This window comes from Copidosoma floridanum, unplaced genomic scaffold (assembly GCF_036245765.1).
Source record: "Copidosoma floridanum isolate Cflo_tuat_1 unplaced genomic scaffold, Cflo_Japanese_pri ptg000021l, whole genome shotgun sequence".
NCBI lineage: Eukaryota > Metazoa > Arthropoda > Insecta > Hymenoptera > Encyrtidae > Copidosoma > Copidosoma floridanum.
Genome location: NW_028321898.1, coordinates 6,477,578 through 6,499,575, shown reverse-complemented (window position 1 = coordinate 6,499,575; position 21,998 = coordinate 6,477,578). Strand labels below are relative to the sequence as shown.

At 33.9% G+C, this 21,998-nt stretch overlaps 1 protein-coding gene across 1 annotated transcript in view; it reads left to right on the top strand.

The window, feature by feature from the left end:
- The first annotated feature begins 14,302 nt into the window (after nucleotides 1–14,302).
- Nucleotides 14,303–21,998, top strand: part of SmF (small ribonucleoprotein particle protein SmF) — a 54,357-nt gene continuing 46,661 nt past the window's right edge. The window contains exon 1 of the mRNA XM_014355275.2: nucleotides 14,303–14,476. The gene's annotated coding sequence lies outside the window, so the exon portion shown is untranslated. The remainder of the gene's footprint in view (nucleotides 14,477–21,998) is intronic.

The following is a 21,998-nucleotide window of genomic DNA, read 5'->3' as shown; positions in this document are numbered from 1 at the left end:
CACACATAAGTTTTAAATTAATCGCTACAAGTTGGGTTTTTTTGAGTAAAGGCAAAATATTTTACACCAAAGTATAAAAATATTACTTGAAATTAACAGAATCAACAATAACTTTGATACAACCTCGTAGGTAACAATATAAATATATTTTCTTAGGCGCAAAAACTTTTATTTTTACTTGGATTAACAAATTTCACGTTTTTTCTTAAAATATGTCTAGATCACGTGGTGAGGCCTATTTATTATTTTATATTTTAGCCGTGTTTCAAGAAACAGTTATTACATCAAGTAGTACCTATTTATGAAAGTATACATTTTTCAAAAATACCATTGTGCTGCGCACTTTTGAGTGATCGACCTCCTACATATTTACACTTTTGGAGGTAGATTTTCGGAAAAAAGATAAATTGTTAACTTGCCGCAAACAGTACAATCAAAGTTATTTTTTTGTTTTATATCTGCACAATTAGTTGCGGCTGGTTTATAATTAATAAAATGGCTCTTCTGTAAGTATTAGTAACAATTTATTTGATCAGCGCCATCTAGCGTTGCGGATTTTTGAACTAAAAAGTAGCCCTAAAATTCTCAACGAGAGTTTTAGGCATTTTTGGCCCTAAAGCCAAACAATAAATTATAAACCAGCCGCAACAATTTTCGTACATGTAAAATAAAAAGATGATTTCGTTTGCACTATTGGCGGCAAGTTTACCATTCATCTTTTACCCGAAAGTACAAATATATAAAAGATCAACATCTTGGTAAAAGATGTATTGAAAACTTGCCGCAAACATCACAAACAACGTTAAATTTTTATTTTATATCGACGATAGAAGTGGCGGCTGGTTTATAACTTATCTTTTACCTGAATATCGACCTCTTATATATTTATACTTTCGGGTAAAAGATAAATTGTAAACTTGCCGCCAACAGCATAAACAATGTAAACTTTTTATTTTGTATTCACATAATTACTGCCGTACAAGCAGAAAATGTCTAACGCTGGTATGCTGCAGAAAAACTGATATATTTGTTTGTATAGGAAGTAATATACTTAAAGATCAAAAGAACTAGATTATTGTTTTAGAATAACTTCATCAAGCCTCGTAAGTAAATAACAAAAATTTTGACTAAGTGGTGTTTTTAATTGTCGAGCCAAATTTGCGTATCATTTCGTAATTAACAAAATAATAGTCTTGTTATACACAATTTTTTGGTTTAATTATTTTTGGGATTGAATTTTTCGGAATATTATAATGACAAATCCTTATTTCAAGACCAAAAATTAAAAAATTGAGAATTCCATGCGAGTAGTTACAATATTTTGTCATTTCAGTAATTAATAATAGTAATCATATTAAGTTTTATTATTATTATTATTATTATTATTATTGTAATAATAATAATTTTATTGTTATAATTATCATTATTATTATTACTATAGATCATATAGTATTGCTGTACTATAATAGCAACTTTATAAATAACAAAAATAGTTATGGTTAACATCTATGAGGCTCTTTTACCGTCAAGCTTGAATCAGATGGCGCCAGGGTACGTCGCGGCTGTCATGGCCGTCTCACTCACACAACATTACTTTTCAGTATTGTATGTCATAGGAAATTAAAGTGTAGTGGTAAAGCGCAATATTTGAAATTTTAAAATGAATAAGGAAGACAAGAAAGAATATTATGGGAGCTTAAAAGTTTCAGAATTGAAGAAGCTTTTAAAAGGGAAAGGAGCAAGAGTCAGTGGAAGAAAAGCAGAACTCGTGGACAGGTAAGTGTACACTTTAGTTTATATTTACAAGGCTATTTATGTATTTGTTTACTAATGATTGGTCTCCCAATTGCTTCGAGCCACTTTTTTTTATCACACTATCAGAAGGAAATTTAAATTGCACTTTCTTATCGCAGGATATTACACTGCACTTCATTTTTCCTACTATCTTTAAACGTAAATGCAAACAAAAATTGTCTGCAAACAACAGCAATCATTTACAAAGGTTATGTCTTATGCTTTGCTCATCACACAGATAGACTCATGGACACAATACACTACTGTAAATTTGACGGTGTGTAAGTGCAACGGCCATGACAGCCGCGACGTGCCCTGGCACCATCTGATTCAAGCTTGACGGTAAAAGAGCCTCATTGAAATCGAATATTAGGTTATGTATTAGTAATTATACAAATATATTTATAAATTATACATTACTGCTCTCTAATGCAATTTGCACTGGCTTCCCTATGATTATACATTTTTTTTTTTTCCAAGTGTCTAAATTATAATTCAAATTCTCGCGCTTTAGAACGGGAGCGGTTTGGACTTGGGAACTGGAATCGGAGATGCAAGGTGCTACCAACTTAAACCTTGCATCCTCGGAAAAAATATTTTGTCTCCGAGCGCTGTCACTAACATACCAATCTCTAGAGTGTTAGAAAAGCGAATAGGCAGAAAAGGAGGGGGCATTCTAGAGGTTCTCACCGGTGCTCCCAAATGTGACTGGCTAACATGTAAGAGATAACACAAGTGCCAATTACCACATAACCCGAAACTACTAGTCCCTATAATTACTTATAATAAACACAATAATAACACAGGCGCCAATCCCCACGCAACCCGGGAAACCTACTGGTCGTTGTGAGCTGCCCTGGTCAGTATTGGGATGTAATATATGAGCCACTGGAGGGGATAAGAAATTCAACATGGCGCGGAACAGTTAAAGCATACACATGCGCAGCATAGAACTTGAAGGCTATTTTTCCTCCGTGTTTAAATATTTGATGACAATGAGGCCCGTGCGTTTTTCTAAACTATATTTACATCAGGAAACAGCTCCTGGTGCACTTTTTGTATACTCTAGAGCTATGTAACTCACGAAAATCCGAATTAAAATACGCAGCTGCTGATAGAGTGCTGTACCTATATGTATACGAGCACTGCTGTAGATATATGTATATGCGGGAAAGCTATAAGCAGCTGCATATTTTAATTCGGATTTTCGTGAGTTAAGTACATAGCTCTAGGGTACAAAAAAAATGCACTGGGTAAAAGGTATAAGTGCTATTGGGCCTCACTGCCCCAGCTGACAATAAGCAGTCTACTCTAGTCCTCTTTGTATGTCTATGGTCATTTCTTGTCTAAATGAAGACGCAAAGCATAGACATATGAGAAAAATAGAGAGCTCGTTCTGATGTACGAGTACGACGCAAAACGAAAGCACAAGTAGGAGACATAGACATAAAAAAAATAGATTACTCGTTCTTATTTACGGCGCTGACTGAAGCACAAGTAGAAAGAGATACAATATCAAACGTGTATATCTGTCTTTCTTACGTTACCAATGGTGGGGAGGTTGCATCAGCTGGCCACTGGCCAGTGACTGGCCAGACTTGTGAAGTTGGCGCCCGTGGCCTTAGTTTACTGACCCCACCTTTGGCAACGTGCGAGAGAGACAGATACCCACGTTCGATGTTGTGTCTCTTTCTACTTTTGCTTTAGCTTCGTACATAAGAACGAGCAGTCTATTTTTCTTATATGTCTCTAGTTTAAAACACGTCATGGAATAAGCAAAACGCAATAAATGATAAACTTACATTTTATTAAATACAAAAAAATAAGGTGTAGATCTCGGGACCTCCGGCAAAAGTTAAACTTTCCACTTGAATGTTGTTGAGCTCGGTATAACAGAAACTGCAAGAATTAGGCTGCAGTCACATGGAGCGCAATAGAGCGAGCAGGATAGGAATTTCTCCATAAGCGGCTGTGTTAAGTCTATTGCGCCGCGCAATAGGGCTATCCTGCAGCGCAATAGACTTAACACAGCCGCTTATGGAAAAGTTCCTATCCTGCTCACTCTATTGCAGTCCATGGGAACATAAGCTTAGAGATAACCTAATTGTAGTGGATCTTTAACAACCCGATATTAAAATAGTGTAAAAATATTTTAAATAAGAATCCAATTTGATTAATTCTATCATGGAGGAATTACTGTAAAAGTGTAGTTTACGGGCACGTTCGATTTTCATCGTTCGTTCGTTTGGTTCGTTCGTTTCGCTCGTTTCGCTCGTACAGTTTGCTTATGGGTGTGTTCCAGTAACGCTCTCTGACAACTTACCGACAACTTAATTATGTCTTACGATATCTTGCGTCATGTTTAAGTTGTCAGTAAGTTGTCGGAGAGTACTACTGGAACACACGGTATATCTACTAAGTGAGTTCAGACATTTTGTATTCATTGGCTTGGGTTATCCACTTCTGGAAGTAATAATAGTCGCTGTCACAAAAGTTTTAAATTATTGTCAATAAACAATAACTATAAATTTAAATAGACACCACGTCTAACGAGCATAAGAAACGACTGAACTGCACAAACTGTACGAGCAAAATGAACGAAGCGAACGAACGATGAAAATTGAACGTGCTCTACGACTTCTTATGAGAAGTTAGCCTCAGAACTAGCAGAGCCACCAATCTAATACAGTACGGGAAATTCAAAATCTTTCATGCGGTCAATTTGAATGTTAATAACGTATGGAAAAAAAACTCCACCTCCACCTGTAAAATTTTTCTTTTCTTTCATTGTTTTTTTCCATTTATGTTTCCACCCACAGTAATAGTTTGGTAATGGCTCTGTAACGTAATCACAGCTTCGCTTGCTTGAGAGCTGCGTTAAAAATAATCAAATCCTAGTAAGTACTGACAGAAGAATTACCGACCTTATATTTACATTCAAATTTACCGCCTTAATTATTTAGAATTTCTTGCGTTGTCATGTTGGTGGTAGAGCGCGGAGTTCTGCAGTCAACTTCTCGTTAGGAGTCGTAAAGTACACATCTACCCAATCGGATCTTAATAATCTTAAAATCTGTGATATTCTGTAAAAGTGAGGTGTGATCGGAAAAATCGCGAATCATTCGTTTGGACTTCATAGTCTGATCAGAGCAGTTGCTTGGAATGAAATGGAATGTAATGCCAAAATTGAAAAGCATGTTCGATTCTAAGCAAATACTTTTTTAATTTATCAGCGAGCGATACATCTTTTCTATAAAGATATATCTTTTACTTATACATGTGATAGCTTATTGTGATCGACAAATAGTTTTTAAACAGTTCTATTTGTGAAATAATTTTTTTTACATAAAATAATGATTTCCAACAATTTTAGAATTCAGAGGATTTTGTTACCTAGTTAATAATTTTGAAGATAAACATACATAGATGTTTTAATGAATGAATATGATTTCAAAGCCATATGACAGCACTAAAACAATCATTCTTATAATAAACTATTCGTATCAAATGTAAAAAGTATCTGTACACACTCTCTCATAGGGTACTCTAATGTAATCTTTCAAGTTTTGGAATATAATGTATACGGATCGAACAAACTTACCTGGAGCCGTACCATATAACTTTTTCCGCTTCGCGGAATCATAGTGATATAACATAGGCCCGCAAAGCGGTATAAGTTATATGGTACGGACCCTGTTCGATTCCAATTATACGAGAATGCTTCGTCCAAAGAGATTACAAATTGTATACCCCCTCTGCTCTGTAAGAAAGTCGCGCGCACGCACGCATATATATCAAGTTCTCATCGCCGCTCACGACTGCCACAGTGGCATGGCTGATGAGTATGCGATCGACCGAGCGTGCGTTGGTATCGATTTATGGGTGTGGTAGCTAGATGACGAATACCGTACGGTATTTGTTACTGACAATGGATAGACGTCACTAGACGTAACAATAACCTACCAATATGCGTACGATTCGACACATTACAAACAGACAGCTCTCTATAATCTCCTCTGCAGACGGCATTTGAACAGTGTGCCCTATTCACATGGAGCGTCTATACCAACCTGTAATCTATTTTGATGCATGGGTGTAAGGGAGATGATGGATTATTCGCCCTCTCGCTTGAACAGGCCGTAATTATGCAGCGGTCTTTCTCGCACCGTGGGACATTGCTTAGTACATGGTTATGTGGGTTTGGCGCACTCTATTCTTATATCTCTATGCTTTTATTATTGCACACTCAATTGGTGTTGGATATAAACGCACTCTTATACTCATACAGTCTCAGTCAAAAATTATTAGCTCTAGTTCTGAACCTCTCAGAGAGGAACCCTCTCTCTGACTTGCAGTCTTTGACAAATATATCATGTTTCATTTTGGTGAAGAGTTTTGTTGTTATTTAAGTAGGGAAACATGGTCTATTTTATAAATCAGTCGCTACTGAGATCATTGTATAAAAAATAAAAAGTTGTTAACTGAAAGTGCTTTTTGTGGCAAGATTATGCATCTTGTACCCGATAATCGATCTCCAAAAATGTAAATATTGTAATACATATAATCGTATCTACAATGCCTCATATATTATCTTAGATTATCATTATAGATAAGATAAGCGTTGGACGATCGGTATGAAAGGTCATTTTCTCACTTTTATTGAATATCCGATAATTGCCGGAACTTTGATTTTGGAAATAAACTATTCGCTACGGACACAATCTGAAAAAGCAATCGCAGCAATACCTGTGCTAATATGTGAAACTAAACAACATATTTGTCTTCTGCTAGCAGGCTGCTAAGCATTCACAACTGGCAAGACTATTCTAAATTACTTCACAAAGAATTCTTGTTATGTACTCTTATTAAATTCATTTTATTGGATTCATTATGAATTAAAAATGTATTCTACACGTACTAGTTGTATTCTTTAAGAAATCTGTATTAAATCCTATACATTCCCTAAAGAACTCACAAAGTATACATAAACAATTCGATATATGTCCAGTATAATGAATTCATAAATACTTCTTAGAGTATTCATTAAATCGTATTATTGTATAAAATTATTATTTTGTTAATTTGACTCCACAACAAATATTACTTATAATTCTGTTCATTATATTATAATTAAATTGATTACAGCAGTAAACACTAAGCTCTGTTTTACACGTTAAACAAAATGCAATGTTCAGGTTCTTGGTATTTTTTTTTTTAACGAAGCCTAAGTGCCCGTACTCGCAATGTTCTTACCATCTTGACATGTTTTTCTCCTTCAATTAGTTCATAATATCCCAATCGTAGGCCTTTTTAAATATTTATGAATTTTCGTTTACGAAATAAATGACACGTTGCAAATGCCTTTGAAAATTTGCCAGCTGTGATTACAAAGTTGTATTTTTATACATCTGCAATATTTCTAAGGATTAAATTTACTAAAATTATGAGTAGTAAGTACACATTTTACTTATGCATGTTTATTGAAACATCTTGATTAAAAAGCTATAAAATATATCTTATACTGTTTATAGTTTAGAGTTATTAGCTGGCATAACCCGCAAAGATACAGAAGCTCTGACTTCGAAAACGAAAACAAACGTTGTATACATAGCACGTATCGCGAATGTAGACTTCCGCTATGCGAGGCTAATAGTTCTCGTTCTTCCCTGATTAGCGTTGCTTCAAAATTATGCACGTAGCAAATTGTAAAAAAAAATGAACTAGCAAAGTTATGGCTTGGTTTTGTTTTTTTGAAGATCGAGTTACGGGTACAAGACGCACTCTAATCTTGCCGTTAATGGCACTTCCAGTAAACAACTTTTTGAAGTGAAACATCTATTGGCACGCTTGGGGGTTCGACTTACGCGATGAAGCGACCCCTGCGATGGCACGACCTCCGGTTTAACTCGACTCAGCTCGGCTATCTGTCTCTTCTTCCACGCGCTTGCTGCCACCCCTCTCCCCTCTCTCGTTTGTAATGTGTGTATTACCCGCATATAGCTATGTAGAAGAGTATATAATAAGTAAATATCATTTAAGTATTGTACATACAGCATATACATACGTACACACGTATGTTATGTATATATGTGTAAAAACAATTTTCAAGTTTTACGGACTCCGAGAATCGAACCCAAATCGTGTGAATTGGTAATCAGGGACCTTATTGATTGTGATACGCAGCATGCCGATCTGATCGGTGTTCTTATTACTTATAGATACTAACCGAGAAACTTCTGAATTAGAAAATTGATCTATAATAGGGCGTTTTTTATATGATATACGTATGGAGCTTGCGGATATAAAAAGAAATAGTAACGATTATTTTTTAGTTGTCTAATACTATCAAGATTATGTACAATTGTATTTTTAAGTTTGTTTTGCCTATATCTTTTAACGGTTTGATACAGAGAAAAAATAAAAATATCAGCGTGTAGGGCAAAAAATTGTCTATCAATAAACACTTTTAATTTTGTTTCGACTAGCGTAAAATGTTAAAAAAAAAACGAAAAAGACATTTTGGCAGTACCTGTAAAAGTATATACTTATAAGTGAGATAGAGAGAGCCATTGATCGTCTGCTGAGACTTGTGAAGTTGGCGCCCGTAAATATTAAATATTAATATTTTGCACCCATTCAGGGCTTAAACGATTCCTAATTATTTCCGGATTTATCCTCCACTTGAATTTTTATTTGCGGATCAATAGTTTGCGAGATATTTGCAAAATAAAAAGTCGAAAATGGGCGCGGCACTGAAGTATAAAAACTTTATTTTAAGTGCTAAATTGGGTTAAAATCCGATTCTACCTGTACCATTCGATTTCTTCTTATTTGCGGATTACGGAGGTATATAAATTAATGTAATTAAATGTCACAAAGTTTGTAAATAATGAATTTAATTATTGAGTGAGAGAATCCAGTGACTTTTGGTCCAGTGCTCCGTTCCTGTTGTTCGGTACATATCGTTTCCTCCTTACAGCGGGTTCTATAGCAATAGGTACAGATTTTTCAACTTAAGAATCTAATATATGGAATCTATTGTGGCAAACACTGTGGACTGATATTTATTCATTGCGTGCGAAATTTTAATATTTGTTGTTATTCAAGAAACAAATAACAGAGCAACTAAAAAGTAGCAGTACAGCTACAATTATTACAAGACAAGCCGCAGCTAAGCACACAAGTAATAATTTTGTTTGGTCAAGTTTTAGAAAACAGCTCAAGCATTCAAATTTCGTGCGTAAATGATCAATCAGCCGAATTGAAGATCAAGTTACCGACCAGTGGAATCGGATAAAAGTGACACAGGCTGTGTTCGCCTAAGGCACTGTTTGTTATCAAGTCTGTTAAGGGCACGTGATCATTTATCATAAGTGCGAGGGAGACAGTATGATGTCACGGTCTCACTTGAACTTATCATAAACGATCACGTGACCTTAACAGACTACAAACGGAGCCTATGCAAACACAGCCCCAGTAATAAATTTACTAGTACTTAATTTAAAAAAATGTTTATTAAATGAGTTTACTCTAGATTGCATAGTCATCGAAAAATGTGTGTATGTGTGTATTGACCCAAAGGCTGAATAACTTATAATAATAATTAATAGATCAATACCTACTAAAGTTTTCTATTCTGATAAATATTTTGTAGAACCCGCTGTACGGGGGAAACGACATGTACCGAACAACAGGAACGGAGTACTGGACCAAAAGTCACTAGACAAAAATTACGAGATTCTGTCACTCAATAATTAAATTCATTATTTACAAACTTTGTGTCATTTAATTACATTAATTTATATACCTCCGTAATCCACAAATGAAGAGGAATCGAATCGTACAGGTAGAATTGGATTTTAACCCAATTTAGCACTTAAAATAAAGTTTTTTATACTTCAGCGCCGCGCCCATTTTCGACTTTTTATTTTGCAAATATCTCGCAAACTATTGATCCGCGAATAAAAATTTAAGTGGATGATGAATCCGGATATAAGGAAGAATCGTTAAAGCCCAGAATGGGTGCAAAATATTAATATTTAATATTTACGGGCGCCAACTTCACAAGTATCGTCTGCTGCCGCGCTTGCTCTTTCTTTCTCTCTCTCTCTCTCTTTCTGTTGTACTCATACAGGTAGGCCTTTTTTATGGCTTTTTTAAATATTTTAAGCATGTAGAAAATGATGAATTAATATTAGAATTATTATAATTTTTTCATCATTTAAAAAAAAAACTTCTATTCTGTGAACAGGATTATTTTAAAATATTAATATTTGACAATAATGCAAAGTTTTCCCACGGTTTTCCAATTGTGTTTATTAAAACTCTATTTTAACCTGTCTTCAATAAATTGCCAACGAAATCCGCGCACGTGCGCAACTACGCACAGGAAACAGGTATCCAAAAAGAGAAAGAGAAACAGGAAAAGCAATACACCTGATCGTTCGTTAAACTAATGTATATACCCATGTGTAGGTAGGTAGTATAAATACACTCTTTGCCTTGTATTATTGTTTTTTCTTGTTCTCGTTGTTAATATGTTCATGAACAAAAAAGAATTAACACAATTTGCTTTTTCCTAATGCATAATATTCACTGATAGAAATTCGTATTTTTAAGTAAACTGTCTTTTTAATATAATAATATGAAATAAAAACGGATTATTTAGAGTCAAAAAAATACTTTTTCCATCTCGCGCGCTTTTGAGAGGCTGGTGTGCGCTTGGTAGAAAAAATAGGATTCGCTACATACGCGTCATTGCTCCATGGCTGCCTTTTACGTCTCTCGGGCCCTGTTTCGCAGGTCCCTCGTGCCGCAAAAAAGCCCTGAAAACGACGGTACTCATCTTACGAAAACTACTGTTTGTATTTTAGACAATCAAGTACTACCGAGTTTAATAACATATTCTTTAATGTTTCACATCTGTCGTGGGTCTCCAAACCCACACCTGGTTTTTTTATTTTCTATCCATTAGTCCTAAATACCAACAAAACTTTTTAGCAAAATGAAATATGACTAAAATATTTCTGATCTCTACGAATTACAAGGATCCTTAATTCTGGTAAGAGTGGCGGTTGGTTGAGATTTCTACCATCCTCGGGCCTCATAGTTAAGGCGCCAGGTAGGGACCCGTGGCCTTTTCAATTAGAACGGACCCACCAAAGTTTTTTTAATGTATTTTTGCCTGCTGAACACGATTATCGATGGTGGGTCGCGATCGGGATGGACAATTTTTTTTTATTAACAAATCTTATAAACAAATAAAAATTATTCATTTTTTTGGAAAAAAATTTTTTTTCCTATTCTTTAGCTCATTTTGAACAAAAAAGTTTTCATACACCATACGCCTAAGCCCAATACTTTTCCCGGAAAAAATTCGACAACTTTCAAAAAATGCGTTTTTTGCTATTTTCAATAGCTTGCTACTTAAAGCCCGATTAATATTTTTCAACTCAACACCTCTCAAATTGTGAGCCAAACATAGTGTTTGATGAATACGTAAAGACCAATTGATTTTATTTGGTTGTTCTTATCCAGCGAGCTTGACGGTCTGTGCCTTTTTAATGTGACCGTACGGCCTCGGCGCAATACAATATATTCTAGCATTAAATGTTTGTTATCTGGACAGCCATACATAGAATGTTTTTTATGTATTTTTGCCTGCTAAACATGATTATTGATGGTGGGTCGTAATATCGAAGGTGATCAATGTTTTTTTATAAACAAATTGCAAAAATGTAATTTTTTCTAAAAATAAAGTTTTTTCTGCTTCTCGAGCTTATTTTAAACAAAAAGTTTTGTATAATGTTCATCTGTTAAGCCCACACTATTTCCGCAAAAAAACGTGAACTGTAAAAAATTCACTTTTTCCGTTTTTCACACAGCTGCAACGTGGAGCTTTTATTATAATTTTTTACTAAAAAGTTTTTAATTCTCCAGTTCATGCAGGGGTTTAGGAATGTCTTATAGTTGATTAATTTTATTCGTTTGTTATTTTTGTTCAGTGAACTTAGCAGCTTCATGCTTTTTAACTCTAAGTAGAAAAATGCAAGACAACCCAACGTCTTTAATACTATCCCCTTCTTTCGTCTAACTTTTTGTCTTACAAAAATCGTTCGAAAACAATTTATTTGTGTTACGTATACAATCAATTAGTAAAGTAAATTGATCAATGTGTCCCTTGACTCGATAGCAAAGTAAAATTTTAATTGCAATGCAATTTTTGAGACATTAAAATTTTGAATTTTCGTTGTTTTCCCGCGAAACGATGGGAAGTCCCTGTAGCGTTTCAGACTTGTTTAAACTTGTGTTTAAACAAGTGAGCGCGAGTATTTCTGCATGCAGTTCAGAGTGCAGTTCGATGCGTTCTTGTGAGTTCTCTGATAGTGTATTTTCTAGTAATGGCAAATACCAGTAACACCCCCCCCCAAAAAAAACATGTTAATATATCTAAAAACATAAGAAGATAGAGCTTATCGATTTTCATGAAAATTTTGACTATATTCTAACGATAACAGTATTCGGTGTTATTTTTATATTACTATATTTTTCAGATTACTCTGAGTCAAATTTGAATGAAAGTATCACCAAGGCTGAAGAGTATTTGGTATGTGTTGTTAATAAAAATTCAAAATGCAATAGCTTTGATGAATTGCGTGTATGGTCTTATCATCATCAAAAACAGTGTTTAATTGAAGATCTACCTCCGACCTCTAATTCTATCAATTTGCACATTTTAAGAGCATATTTCGTAGTATATTATCAAATTAAATGTTTGAATGTTGATGTTAAACAATTAGATCTGAAAGAGTTTGGTTACATGGAGTGTGACGATCTCCTTATGCCACGAAAAATTGAAACTTTAATTTCACCTTACGAAGAATTATTACAACCTTGTTCTTGTAAAGTATGCAGTAGAAAAACCTGCTTATGTGTTGCAGAACAAATACCGGGCTGCACTTTTTTGTAATTGTAAAAAAGAAAACACATGTAAAAATAAGTACAGTGGAAAATAAAATAACAAAAATTGTGGTAACTTCGTAAGACATGTATATATGTACAAGATGCAGTATACTATAAAATAGATTCTAAACAAAGAAATGTATCGTACCTTAATAAACTATGTATTCTCACATTATTATACTTTGGGGTAGTCCTGTTATATTTTCTTAAATTTTATTTTGCACACATTGATAAGATCAAAAACTTTTGATTATTGGTTTATGCTAAATTGTTGACAACAAGAAACTGACTACATAGCTATATATATACTACCATAAGCCCCTATATAAACTGGAGAATTAAAAACTTTTTAGTAAAAAAATATAATAAAAGCAAAAAAAACATTATTTCTAAAAAAAATTACATTTTTGCAATTTGTTTATAAAGTTTGTTGATAAAAAAACATTGATCACCTTCGATATTACGACCCACCATCAATAATCATGTTCAGCAGGCAAAAATACATAAAAAACAATCTATGTATGGCTGTCCAGATAACAAACATTTAATGCCAGAATATATTGTATTGCGCCGAGGCCGTACGGTCACATTAAAAAGGCACAGACCGTCAAGCTCGCTGGATAAGAACAACCAAATAAAATCAATTGGTCTTTACGTATTCATCAAATACTATGTTTGGCTCACAATTTGAGAGGTGTTGAGTTGAAAAATATTAATCGGGCTTTAAGTAGCAAGCTATTGAAAATAGCAAAAAACGCATTTTTTGAAAGTTGTCGAATTTTTTACGGGAAAAGTATTGGGCTGAGGCGTATGGTGTATGTAAACTTTTTTGTTCAAAATGAGCTAAAGAATAGGAAAAAAAATTTTTTTTCCATAAAAATGAATAATTTTTATTTGTTTATAAAATTTGTGGATAAAAAAAAATTGTCCATCCGGATCGCGACCCACCATCGATAATCGTGTTCAGCAGGCAAAAACACATTAAAAAGACTTTGGTGGGTCCGTTCTAATTGAAAAGGCCACGGGACCCTACCTGGCGCCTAAACTATCAGCTCTTAGTCTAATAGATTTGTTCGGGAACTGACCGTGGTCGCCTGATAGTCCTGATACTAACTTTCATTTACCGAAAATACTGTCCCCCACTGACAGCCACGACGCACTGGTGGGGACACTTTATATATAGATATACAAACTACATGGTAGTAATCAGACCGACCGACTAGGACATGCACGCACTTGCCACTCACGGAACAATCAAGCGATGCATAAATATTTTATAATCTATTAGTCTGAGTTTTTAGTTTAATTTTTCTTTATAGTATGATTCAAAAAATATGCACAATTACTAACGAGTCGGACAATTCATGCACCATTCACGCTGTTAAGCTGGATCATCTGATGCTTTTCACCGATACAGGCTTTCTTTTTATCACACCAGAGGGCTCACATGCAGCTGTTGGAGCGGGTCTAAATATTGGTATTTCAGGCAACCTGGGGACCCCGCCCCGGCCCCCTGGGTCGCCCAATCTTGTGCTCGCGAACAAATCTTAAATCCGACTTTACTTGTACAACGTGTTAGTGTTGTTCTGCTCAGTTGTTTCATGGTATCTTTATCATTAAGTAGTCTCAATGTTACATGTAATTTAAAAGCTTTAAAGAGGAATCAGTTGAACATAATAAAAATAATAGGAAACCTTATCTCTGTTTTGCTGTACTAAAGGTAAGTCAATCAATATTGGGTTTTATTACAAAATGTTTTTGTGGAATACTTGTATAATTTTGTTGTCATATTTTGATGATTAAAACTCTAGTGTTAAGATTTATAATACTTACTACTTAATTTTCATAATTTAGGAACTACAATTAATATATATATATGACCTAATGAAAGTTGTGATATTGTGTCAGCATGTTCCATTAACAATCGTGAAGCCAAAAATTGTAGGATGTATGAATATAATAATATAAAAAATATATAGTTAATGTTATGAAAATGTATTTACATTACATTAGTAAAAGAATACTCAAATTTTTACGTAGAAAAAGAAATGAAATGTACTGTACAAAAAAAAAATCCTTATAAAGATCGTTTTACTTTCTTACGTTAAGCACAGGGTTTTGATGTCAACAAAAGAATGCATGTAGTAAAATCACGTGCGTCTCCAAAAATCCATTCTAAATTTTAGTGGAACTGCATTTTGATAATTAAACAATTAAGTATGTAATCGTGAGTGAAACTGATGGCCTTTTCTAGTTTCCCAGGCCTTGATCATGTATATTTACATCAGACTTCTAAAAACAAACTACTGCTCCTTAAATCTTAAAATTAATAATGTCCCATACTTACTTAGATTTTTTTTAAAGTTCGCACTTAAACCAATTTTTAATTTCATTTGCATATCTTTTACTGTTTTCAGTGTATATACATTTAGTTACACAATCTTTCGTGGCACGAAATTTATCTAATGCCCATGATTATACTGTAATACCGAACTCATTAATTTATCTATGTCATTACAATAAAGTTTTTATAGCGCAATACTGTAAACTTAGTAAATATAAATTAGCGTTGTAGGGTGATCATTTAATTTACACAATACTGATCAAAGAAAAAAAATTGTCTACTATCTCAACTATCTTGGTTAAATTACCTGTTAATAAATAACATTTACTTTCTTCCTGTACTAGGTAACTCTCACTACAATAAAAAAAAAAATCTAAACTGTTAGATGCTCTGTCTCCAACCACCAGATGTGTATGAAGTTTCAAACGTTGGAGCCCAACAAAAATCTGAAGAAAAAAATTTTCGTTTTTGCTGTCAATTACACAATAAACCAACGGCAAAAGGCGTATGATACCGTAAAAAGATGGAATTATGAACATCTAACCAGTTTAAACACAATTTTTAACAATCAGAAGCACTACGGCTTTCAGTAATACATGGTAGGCAAGTGCCGAAATAGGTTTTTCTTCTCATCTATCTATGATCGCAAAAAGGGCCGTAGGGGGCCGTACATGGTCCTAATAATTTTCTTTAGTGACTTTGTGTTATATTTAATACATACAGTTATTCTTAGCTTTTGGAAACATAACGTTGATTGGTTATGTACTCTTACTGTTAAGAAACAGTTAAAAATAAGACCTTTTTCAGTTACCTCCATCCATTGGGAGCTGTCATTGCTGCAAAACATAGATAAATACATTAACAGCCCTCAAATAGACTATCTGAATTCTTTTTAGATTTAGGAAACCTAAGCTGGTCCCACTAAATGTCAGTAAATTAAAAAAAAATCGTATATTTTTTAAATTCTCATCAATAGTAAAGTATTAGGTGGCCCTTTACTGTCCCAATAAATTTTTCTGAAGTCAACATGTTACACTACATTCATCCAGTGATTTGTGGTTCGCGGAAACATAACCTTAATTGATTATGTGTTTCTCAGTTTAAAATAAGTGAAAAGTACGTTGTTTTTCAGTAACATACATCCATTATAGGCTGTTATTGCTGCAAAACATAGATTTCTACATTGAGGGTACTTAACTTTATTTTTTTGTCAGAATTAGGAACCATAACGTCTTGTCGTAAAAATACAATTACCACGAAAATATTGCGTATTTTCTAATGTTTCCATGAAATTAATTTTGCATGTGTTACAAGATGTTAAAAAGACTGTAATTTTATGAACTGATCTCCAGTATTTTTATTTTTATGGTATTTGCTATTATTAACAAGATATTAGATAAAGAAAGTTTTTGATACAATTTTAAGTTTGATTCAAAAATTTTTAAAGCCGTTAATTTTTTTTTTTAATTAATGTTTAAAAAATAATGTAACATCAAGTAAATCTCTTCATTCATGAGCTGTTTTTTTTATAGGTAAGAATATTGGTCTAAGTCGTATTGGATTTGGCCTCAATAGAATCAGAGCACAGTTTAATTAAGAGTCCAGAATCTTTTTTTTATGAATCGAAGCATTCAATTTATATCACAATATACCGAAATATTTAGTAATATAAATAAAGAACTTTTGTCGTGGCAGTTACTTCTGAATGTATAGTACAGGTTAAAAAACTACCACCTTACCTTCTATGTATAAAAAATTTTTAATGTAATTATTCAACATTGTGATAGACAATATTTTTGCGGATGACTAAGGTAAAATGGGGTATAGTACGACATTTTTTTAAGCAAAAAATATTTATTTCTTTTTTTTTGAAGTTTTACTAATGCTAATTCACCTGATTTTTTTTTTTTAATTGAAAATATAGATCTTTACTTACGGAAACAATATTTATTGACAGTGCTTATCATTATCCGTTTAATTAAATAATTTTTCAAATAAGTCGTGAAATCTGCCGTAGTGGGACATGGTCTTTGAGGATTACGGCAGTAGTAGGACACTGTATGTGGTAGTAGTGGGACAGTATATGACAATGTTATTTGCATATGTAAGAACACAATTTTTTATTTATAAGAGGTGAAACATTACTTTTGAGAGTATATAAATATTAAAAATAATAAATTAACAGAGATTTCTCTTTTATATATATTTTTTTCAACGATATCGCAAAATCCCTACTTACTATGTCCGTTAATAATAAAGGAAAGAATATTGTCTACTACAACATGAACTAGAGTTCCGTTGTGGATGCGAGAGAGAGCGGACGTGTCAAGTGAGCGCTCCGCAGAATAGAAAATGAAGAAGGTATTAAAAAAAAAATAAAAAAAAAAAAAGTACGAATAAGTGTAGAAAGTAAAGAAATAGCAGAGGAGAGAGTGTAAAGTGAACAAATATAAGAAATTGAAAGGATGAAGTGAGATTAGTGAGGTCGTGTCAGTGGAAAGGGAACGGTACACGTGAAAGATAATGAGTAGCGAGTAAAGAAGAAGGTAATAGTGAGCGGAAAAACGAGTGACAAGAGGACAGAAAAACAGTATTAAAGTAGTGGTAGTGAGATGAAAAAAAGTAAAAAGTGCAGTGAAGTGTGAGGGAAAAGTGAGGTTAGGAAGGTTTAGGAACAAGGAAGCGGCAACTTGAGAAAGAGGTCGACAAAAAGGGGCAAGCTGAAAGGTAGATAAGGAAGGTCCCTGGCCAAATAAAATAGTGGTAGATAAAGAAGAAGGGAGGTTAACAAAGAGAGGGGTTGGTAAGGAAGATTTCCGAAAGACCGGTACCAGATAAAAGCCCGATTAGAAATGAATCCACGCGGCGTGTACGGCCCACTCACGGTGCCGGAGGCTCCGTGTACGGTCCAACTAGCGGACCATGCACGGCCTGTTTACCGCGTGTGATCAGGTACGTATACGGACAGTACACGGCTGCCGTATGTTACGGCTCCCATGGACTGCCCGTGTACTACCCATGAGGCAGTGTACTGAAAATGACTAGCAGACAGAGTAAATTGCATGCATTATTGTTTTTTCTTTTAATTTTTTAAAGTAATCTTCCAATGTAAGCTATCTTTGAATTGTCACCAGCATCACTTGGATCAAATTTTTCAACTTTGTATTTTTTAATCAGATTTTCTTTGTATAATGTTTTGTGTGATAATGGTAAAGTATTGTCAATTAATTTAAATTTTTTTAATAAATAATCAATATGACCATTTGGAGGCTTACAATCATTCGCATAATCTTTTAAAATTTGTGCAATCAATTGCTTGCATTCCAAATTAATTTGAATGCCACTTTCAACATCAGATTCACTTTCACTGCTACATGTCTCAAACCTATATTTATGGTTATCGTTCATTCACTTTGTTCATTTTCAATAGTTTGTTTATCTTATAAATTACTTTTAATATTATTTAATATTATCCTCCATCACATGAATTTTATTAGTTAAAACCGTTTCACTATTTTCATTATCATTACCTGTTTCTTTTTTTCTTTTTCTAACACATCTCATGTGTAATAAATGTCAATTCATACGTTTATTTATTCCGTCATCCATTGTAGATTTTCTAAAAATACACTTTTTTTAAAGACTAATTTTACCTATAGTATTGTTGTGAAGACACTTAATATCAAAAAACGTTTTAAAATGGATAAAAAAGCATTTGTTAGTTTTAATTCAAAGTTATCATATTGATACAAATACTCACTTACATATGATAACGGAAAAATATTAAAATTGAATTCTATTATTCAAATAACACTTTTTGCTCTGGTATCTTGTAGATTGGTCGTGCCTTATTTGCAAGACATACTTAGTGTTTAGTACAAATTTAACCGCTTATTTTTGCTCACCTTCATAGCTATATATACTGTACGGACCGCTTACGGTCAGGGTACGGGCAGTACATGGGAGCCATGAGTGACGGGTGCCGTGTACTGTCCGTACACGTACCTGATCACACACGTTACACGGGCCAGGAGTATTATTTCCCGAGCACCGTCTACGGCCCGTATGGTAGTCTCCGGCGGGCCGTAGACTTTTTCTAATCGGGAGGATAGGTCCCTAAAGGGATCGATAAGAAAGATTCCTACATTATTGATTAAGGTCGCTAAAGATGATTTCTGATGGATTGACGTTAAAAAGCCAGTACAGAAGAAAACTGTGGTATCGACATGAATCTGAAAATGACCAGGAAAGTGACGGGTGTAAACGTGAACACAAGAAGTAATGCAAATGTGAAACCAAAGGAGCAGTCCTTATTAAACTTCACAAAAGAAAGTCAAGAGAATTAAGATTTAAACGATAAGTTTAGTAGATTGGAAAATAAGTTCGACAGTATGTTTAGTATTCTAGAAAGGACGAAGAAAACTAGAACAAAAACAGATGTGGATAGAAGAGACAGCAGTGGACAGAAAAAAAGAAGGCACTAGAAGAATTAATAAGAAAGTTGAAATGGGAAAAAGAAAAAGATGAGAGAGAAAAAAGGAGACCGAACATTGTGATCGAAGAAGCAAATATTGAAGGAGAGAATCTGGAGAAGAAAGTGGGAGAATTCATTAAACCTAAGATCAAAGTGAAAGTTAAGGTAGAGAAAGCTAAAGAAATAAGTGTGAACGCTGGGCAAAATGTGAGGAAGGTTGTTGTAGTAAGGTTGCTATACAAAGAAATGAAAGAAGAAGTAATGAGGAATAAAAAATATATGGAAAGAGGAGTTTACATAGATAGTGATTTAACAGAGAAAGAGAGATTCAAAGCACTATTTTCAACAAGTCAAAAGAGCAGAGGAGTAAAGGAAAGAATACAAAGTATATGAAGATGATGGTCGATGGTAAGTGGTTTAGATATGATGAACGGAAAGAAGAGTTCACTGAAGAAAGAAGCAGGATGTCAGAATGAAGAGAACGAGAAGATAGAGAGTAGGAGGGAGTGAGAAGAAGGAATGTTAGTATTTGTGCGTGGAACGTTGCGGGAGTGTTAAATAAGGACAGTGAAGTGTGGAAGTACTTGAGTAATTTTGAAATAATAGTGTTAGAAGAAACGTGGTTAGAGCAGGACAAGTGGACTAGTGTAGAAAGTGAGTTGTCAAAAAGTTTTGAGTGGAAGTGTATAGCAGCGACAAAAGAGCATAAAAAAAGGTAGAGCGAAAGCAGAAGTAATATTAGAAATTAGTAAAAAGATGGAAAGCAGAAAATACGAAATATAGAGCGATAACGTAATAATGCAGAAGATAAAATACGGAAATGAGGAGTGGAAAATCACAGGAATATATAGGTCAAAACGTAGAAGGGACGATGGAAATTATAAAAGAGAAAGTAAAAACGAAGGAAAGAGGAAGTGTACCAGTACTGGGAGATTGGAATGCCAGAACCGGAAGAGAAGTAGAATGGATTAATGAAATGGATGGTGACAAGGAAATAAAGGCAAGAAAGTCAAAAGACGTTAAAATAAATTAGGAAAGAAGAAGACTAATAAAAGAAATGACAGAAGAAGGATGGTGTATAATAAATGGGCAAAACAGAGAAGAAGTAGAATTCTCATACGTTGTCAGCAGAGGGGAATTTGTAATAGATTATGCAATTGGGAATCAAGAAGCCTTAGATCAAGTAAAAGTAATGAAGATAGGACAAAGAACGGAATCAGATCATATGCCGTTGGGGGTGTATTTAGAAAAAGAAGTAGAAGTAGGAATTATAGAAAAAGAAGAGAGGATAAGAGCAAGGAGAGATTGGACTCAAGAATTGATCGATCAGTATGGAGAAGGATGTAAGGATTGGAAGTGGAAAGAAGAAGAGGTGAAAGAAAGCTGTAAGAAATTGAAAGAAAGATTGGAGAGTGCGGTACCGAAGGTAGAAAAACAGTATGAAGTGTGGAAATTAAGAGATAAAGAATGGTACGATAAAGCATGGAAAAAGAAAAAGAAAGATTTAAGAAGAATAATGAAGATGTGGAGAAAAAAGAAAATGGAAATGAGCTATTATATAGATAAAAAAAAGAGTACAAAAATCAGTGTGAAGCAAAAAGAAACAGGTTTGAAAAATTAGAAGAAGGAAAGATAAAATGCACAACATCGGAAGGTGAAGTGTGGAAGTACATAAATAGGTTCAGAAAAAAACGAAGGAATGAAATAGATAAAAAGATTACAGTGAAAGTGTGGAGAAGGTATTTTATGGAAAAGTTAGATGGGAAGGATGAAGAAGAAATGGGGAGAGATGATACAAGAAAAGAAGAAGAAAGGACAAATACAGAGGATCAGAAAGATTTAAGCAAGGAAGAATTCGAGAGACAGATTGCGAGGTTAAAAATAGGAAAAGCACCGGGAGAAGATAAGCTAGAAAACGAAGTATGGAAGTACATGCCTACCCAAGTAAACGCAGCCCTTTAGGAACTGGTTAAGAAAATATGGGAAAAAGGGGAATTACCAGAGCAATGGAAACGAGAAGTGATATGCCTAATTCACAAAAAAGGTGATAAAAATAAGTTAGAAAATTATGGAGGAGTTACATTAACGTGCACAGCATACAAAAGTTATGCAAGTTTGTTAAATGAGTTGTTAAAGAAGGAAATTGAAGGTAAATTAGTAGAAATTGAGTTTTTTTTGAGTTTGGATTTAGAGAAAAGAGAGAAGTTATAGAAGCGATATATACACTGAAAAACATTGTAGATGAAAAATTAAGCAAAGCAAGAGGAAAAATATTTGACTGTTTAATAGACTGAAAGGAAGCATTTGATAGAGTGGATAGACAGGTTTTAAAGAAAAGATTAATAGAGACGAAGGTGAACGAAAAGCTAAGAAATAGTATTATGGATGTCTATAAAGAAACTAGAAATGTAGTTAAAGTAGGTG